The 6746-nt window shown below is 42.7% G+C and overlaps 1 protein-coding gene across 4 annotated transcripts in view; it reads right to left on the reverse strand.

The window, feature by feature from the left end:
* MCF2L2 (MCF.2 cell line derived transforming sequence-like 2) overlaps positions 1–6746 on the reverse strand; it is a 253443-nt gene that overhangs the window by 56216 nt on the left and 190481 nt on the right. The gene's annotated exons all lie outside the window — the stretch shown is intronic.

A 6746-nucleotide genomic window follows, 5' to 3' on the forward strand; every position in this document is an offset into this window, starting at 1 on the left:
ATGAAAGGAATATGCTTTAAAAAAATGCAATCCTCTTTAGCAAGAGAGATCATTAAAATAGATACATGTTAGGATTTCCTGATAAGTTTCTTCTTTGTTCATGTGCCCTCCTCTGCTCCCGCTTTGAACTACTGCCCCGTCACACACACACCCCCTCCTCGGTTCTCAGTTCTCCAATAGAAGAGTATCCTTTGGGATTCCCGTCCACCAGAGGTCTATTTTTGCTCATTATTGTCAACACAGTTTGCCTTCAAGAGTTTCCAGTTCCTCCTGCTATCCTATCATCACATTATGCATGTCAGAAAGCATTACAGATTTTTACTTTTTAAGAATCTGAACTCAGATTTCCAGGCTTCTGTCCTTCCTGTCCCATGCTGTTGACTCTCCCACATCTTTGTCTTCCTCCCAGACCTTTGGTCATTCTTGAGGCCACGCTGCCAATGGGCTATATCATTTTCACCTGGATGCCTCCCAGACACCGCAGTCACATCAAGTTGAAATAGAACTAATCAGACAGAAGTAGCATGTGTATCAGTGGAACTGACATTTTTCTACGGTCCCTAAAACACAGTTGTCGTTTCAAAATTCCCCCTCCATCATTCTTATATCTCCCTTATATTCTGTCACCCAGGCTCCTTATATCATCTCTCAACATGCTTCCTGGGTGACTACTGACTCTCCACTTCTGGTGACACCCTGCAGTGCAAGCTTTCAATTCCTGCCATTTAAACACTTTAGTGCACTCATAGAAGCTCACCCTTACTTCTGAGATTTCTCTTCCCCCAGTCTATTTTGCAGACCACCAGACTATGCCCTTCCAAAAGCTCCTTTGAGAGAGAGTTTCATCCTTGTTGCCCAGGCTGGAGTGCAATGGCAAGATCTTGGCTCACTGCAACCTCCACCTCTCAGGTTTAAGCAATCCTCGTGCCTCAGCCTTCCCAGTAGCTGGGGTTAAAGGTGCCTGCCACCATACCTGGCTAAATTTTGTATTTCTAGTAGAGATGGGGTTTTACCATGTTGGCCAGGCTGGTCTCGAACTCCTGACCTCAGGTGATCTGCCACCTAGGCCTCCCAAAGTGCTGGGACTACAGGTGTGAGGAACCATGCCCAGTCCCCCAAAGCTCCATTTTTATCCTGTCATCATTCTCTTTCTTCAAGAACTTGCCCAGAGCTGCCAGAGTTCCTTCTAGGAGTTTAAGGCTCTCTGTTCATGTGCTAAGAATCTTCTTAAGGAGCTTCCTTTAAAGGTAAAACCAGATTTACACAACTAGATTTACACATCAGAATGGAGAGTGGTGGGTGGGAGCTAAGATGGAACCTGTAGTTTTCACAAGCGCCCTGGATGATTCTACTGCAGATGGTCCCCTATTCAACTAAATAGCACTCATCTGTCCCACTCCTTTTAGACCCCACTTTTCTTAAGCCAACGTTATCACTATTTTCCACTTTCTTTAAAGTGCCAATCATCCTTAAAAACTCCAGCAGCTTCAGTTGAAATCAGTACCACACTCTCGTCCTTGTTTCCCACCCAAAAACCATTACATTAATTGACCAGACACGTATTGATGCCCTACTATGAGCCTGGCTCCATGATAGGCACTTGGGATAGAGAAATGTACCATAATCCTGACCTTAATAAATTCAGAGTCTAATGGAAGAGATAAGAAAATCAATGATTCCAATAAGTGTGATAAGGTAAGGGTAGTCAGAAAAGTCAGGTGCAGAGGAGGGGCAACTAATTAAACCAGGGGTTGGGGGAGACACTGCTAACTCTGTGTTGAGTGAAGTTTAAGCAGAGGTTTTTCTTTAAGTAAAAAATCAGTTTTTTTAAAATAAAAAGTTTTTTAAAAAGTAAGGGGGAATAGAAGAAGGATGTTTGTCCCAGACTAAGGGGAACAGTGTGGAGGATGAGAGGAGGTGAAAGTGTATGCTGTTCTGTGTACTGGCAAATTCTTTGGTGGGTGATATGGTTTGACTCTGTGTCCCCACCCAAATCTCACCTTGAATTGTAATAATCTCCACATATCATGGGAGGGACCCAGTGGAAAGTAATTGAATCGTGGGGGCAGGTTTTTCCTGTGCTGTTCTCATGATAGTGAATAGGTCTCAGGAGATCTGATGATTTTATAAAGGGCGGTTTCCTTGCACATGCTCTCTTGCCTGCCACCATGTAAGACATGCTTTTGCTCCTCCTTTGCCTTCCACCATGACTGTGAGGCCTCTCCAGCTATGTGGAACTGTGAGCCCATTAAACCTCTTTCCTTTATAAATTACCCAGTCTCAGGTATATCTTTATCAGGAGCAGGAGAATGGACTAATACAGTAAATTGGAACTGGCAGAGTGGGATGCTGCAGTATCTGAAAATGTGGAAGTAACTTTGGAACTGGGTAACAGGCAGAGGTTGAAACAGTTTGGAGGGCTCAAAAGACAGGAAGATGTGGGAAAATTTGGAACTTCCTAGAGACTTGTTGAATGACTTTGACCAAAATGCTGACAGTGATATGGGCAATAAAGTCCAGGCTGAGTTGGTCTCAGATGGAGATGAGGAACTTGTTGGGAACTGGAGCAAAGGAGACTCTTGCTATGTTTTAGCAAAGAGCCTGGCAGCATTTTGCCCCTGCCCTAGAGATTTGTGGAAATTTGAACTTGAGAGAGATGATTCAGGGCATCTGGCAGGAGAAATTTCTAAGCAGCAAAGCATTCAAGAGGTGACTTGAGTGCTGTTAAAAGCATTCAGTTTTATGTGCTCACAAAGATATGGTTTGGAATTGGAACTTATGTTCAAAAGGGAAGAAGAGCATAAAAGTTCAGAAAATTGGCAGCCTGATGATGCAATAGAAAAGAAAAACCCATTTTCTGAGAAGAAATTCAAGCCTGCTGCAGAAATTTGCATAAATAATGAGGAGCCAAATGTTAATCACCAAGACAGTGGGGAAAATGTCTTCAGGGCATGTCAGAGACCTTTGTGGTGGCCCCTCCCATCACAGAATCAGGCTTAGGAGGAAAAAGTGGTTTTGTGGGCCTGGCCCAGGGACCCCTGCTCTGTGCAGTCTAGGGACTTGGTGCCCTACATCCCAGCCACTCCAGTCATGGTTGAAAGGGGCCAAGGTACAGCTCAGGCCATTGGTTCAGAGGTGCAAGCCCCAAGCCTTGGTGGCTTACACGTAGTGTTGGGCCTGTGGGTTCACAGAAGTCAATTGAGATGGACGTATAGAAATGCCTGGATGTCCAGGCAGAAGTTTGGGGCCCTCATGGAGAATCTCTGCTAGGGGAGTATGGAAGGGAAATGTGGGGTTAGAGTCACCACACAGAGTGCCCACTGGGGCACTGCCTGGTGGAGCTGTGAGAAGAAGGACACCATCCTCCAGACTCCAGAATGGTTGATCCACCAACAGCTTGCACCATGTGCTTGGAAAAGCTGCAGACACTCAACACCAGCCCATGAAAGCAACCACAAGGGGGGCTGTACCCTGTAAAGCCACAGGGGCAGAGTTGCCCAAGGTTGTAGTAGGAACCCACCTCTTGAATCAGCATACCCTGGATATGAGACATGGAGTCAAAGGAGATCATTTTGGAACTTCAAGCTTTAATGACTGCTTTATTGGATTTCAGACTTGCATGAGGCTGATTGCCCCTTTGTTTTGGACAATTTCTCCCATTTGGAACAGGTATATTTACCCAATGTCTATACCCCCATTTTATCTGTGAAATAGCTAACTTGCTTTTGATTTTACAGGCTCATAAGTGGAAGGGACTTGCCTTGTTTCAGAGGAGACTTTGAACTGTGGACTTTTGAGTTAATGCTGAAATGAGTTAAGACTTCAGGGGACTGTTGGGAAGGCATGATTTGTTTTTAAATGTGAGGACATGAGATTTGGGAGGGGCCGGGGTGAAATGATATGGTTTGTCCCTGTGTCCCTATCTTCATCAGGATCCTCCCACACATCCCCATTCTAAGTTGCAGGGTCCCATTCTTTTCCAATCAATGCCCTCATTTTAACAGTAGACACCTGGCAAGGCTGTGCATGCACCTTTCATTGCAGGTCAGCCACTCCCATGATAAGAGCTTGTATATGATTTTCCACAATTTCAACTCTTTCTCTACAAGAGATAAGACTCTCACTCCAGACAATCTTAGAAGGTTTGAGGCTCAGTGTATGCTTCTGGAGCCAAGAGTCAGAATCCCTAAGTTCCTCATTTTCTTCCATCACTTTGTCCAGTGAACTTAGGAGCAACCAACCAACTTCATTATATTCCTTGGTCCTCTACATATGGTCAAAGGTATTATGTATAGAGTCATTAAACTCCTTGCCTCTCATGAGTGGTGAATCAGGAGTATTGAATGCATTTCTGTTGCATAACTCTTTAAACAGTTTGTGCCAAAGACTATCAGTGTTCTCCACACAATTAGAAGTAGAGTCCTTAGCATTTTGGGGTCTAATCATATTAAGCAACCAACTCCAGAAACCTCAAAAACCAACTAAAGAAATCCAGCCTTAAAACTCTGTTCCTCTAGAACCATTCCCAGTACCAAAATCTGATAAAATAAATAAATAAAATAAACAAATAAATGCAGGCAAAGGAAGGTGGAAGGACTAGATCTTTCTCCAGTGCTAGATGCTTCCTGCCCTGGAACATCAGACTCCAAGTTCTTCAGCTTTTGGACTCTTGGACTTACACCAGTGATTTGCCAGGGGCTCTCTGGCATTTGGCCACAGACTGCAGGCTGCACTATCAGCTTCCCTATTTTTGAGGTTTTGGGACTCAGACTGGCTTCCTGGCTCCTCAGCTTGCAGATGCCTTATTGTGGGACTTGGCATCTTGTGATTGTGTGAGTCAATTTTCCTAATAAACTCCCCTTCATATATTCATCTATCCTATTAGTTCTGTACCTTTACAGAACTCTAACTAATGCAGTAGGGTTAAGCCAATCGTCTAGTAGGTTCATAAAATGCTACAAGCAGATATAAACTTAAAAACGATCCAGCTCATCTCTTCATTTTACAGACGTAAAAACAGAAGTAGAAATAGAATTGGAACCCCAGTTTCTTGAAACCCAGTGTTTTTATAACACCATGCTAATTTCATCCTAATTTGTGTTTTATTTAATATCAGGAAACAGTTCAAATAGAGGCCCAGGGCTCTGAAACAACTTGCCCAAGGTCTATGGCTTTTGCAAAGCAAGTACTGTTTCTGCTACTTTACCTAGTTCCTCTTGGCTATGTTTGGGGTGCATCTAAAGAACCGTTTGCTGATTATTAAATAAAACACAAATTAGAATGAAATTAGCATGGTGTTATAAAAACACAGGGTTTCAAGAAACTAGGTTTCCAATTCTATTTCTACCTCTAGGATACAGGGTAAGTCACTTCCTTTCTCAGAATCTGTTTCTTTGTATGTTAAAGGGCTGGATTAGATAAACTTGACTTCCCCTCTTGGCCCTCATACATCATTCTACAAATGTGTTATCACTTCTAATACATCACTGTTTGATGTGATCTTTTGTCTAATGGTCCCTGCTTTTCACTTTTCCCAAGAAATGAAACAAAGGTCACAAGACTTTCAATTCATTTGCAACCGTGATTAACTAATAGTTAATGTGTAACTGGAGTGCTACATAGGAACAGAAAGGAGAAGGGGAATGGATTGGGTTGGAGAAGGTGAAGTCTGACCTATCCTCTACAAGAGGTACAGGGCTTGTCCAGGAAGACAGGAGTTCCAGGAGGAGTAAACTCCAGCAGGGGCTGGAGTCATGGCCACACACAGGGCCTTAGAGGATCCAGGCTGCCAGGGCAGAGTTTGGATGGGAGCTAGTAGGGGGAGGCTGGGGGAGCTGGCTGAGGAGATGGTTGTCATGCCAGGCCACGAGTGTGGACAATTGCAGGCCAGGGGAGGTACAGGAGATTGATGGGGCCGTGGCAAGCAGGGCAGATACCCTTCCAGGAACCTGTTTATTAAACACAGAATACAGTCCTGAGGGCTCGGTCTCAGGAAAACATGTTCTTAAGTTTTAGATCCTTCTTCTGTTTTGATTAGGTGTTTCCTAATTATAAAATAAATTCCTAGAACTGTTAATGGTAACAACACAAAGCACTATAGACCCATACAAGGATCATATTGAAACTAATGACATTTTAAGAACAAAAGGTCTGATTAATATGAACAATTCCCTGGTTCCTAGGAGGATAACAGTTGAGTTTTGCTTAGGTGACCTGCCTTCTCTTCCTTCTTCTCTGCTTTGCATCTCAGTTTCTATATTTTGTCTTATATTAGTAGGATTTGGTCTCATTACCCTGATGATTTTAGAGTAAACTACCTCAAATTCTTTTTGGAAGAAGATGGGATATAAATTATCATTAAAGTTTATCTGAATAGATGTTCTTCAACATCACACAATAAATAATGATAATGTAATTTTATGCATATAGCACTTTAAGAGATTGATCATAAACAGTCCCATTAATCTTAATTCAACTTAACAATGCTTGCATTTGTATGGCATTTTAGGTATTATAAAGTTTTTTTAAATTGTGGTAAGATATGCATAAAATTTACTATTTAAACCTTTTTTTAAGTGTATAGTTGAGTAGTGTTAAGTACATTCACGATGTTATATAACCATCACCGCTACCCATTTCCAGACTTTTTCAGCATCCCAAACTGAATCTCTGTACCTATTAAACATGACCTCATTCTCCACCTCCCCACAGCTCCTAGGAACCTCTATTCTACTTTCTGTATGAAT

The sequence above is a fragment of the Macaca mulatta genome, chromosome 2 (genome assembly GCF_049350105.2).
Source record: "Macaca mulatta isolate MMU2019108-1 chromosome 2, T2T-MMU8v2.0, whole genome shotgun sequence".
NCBI lineage: Eukaryota > Metazoa > Chordata > Mammalia > Primates > Cercopithecidae > Macaca > Macaca mulatta.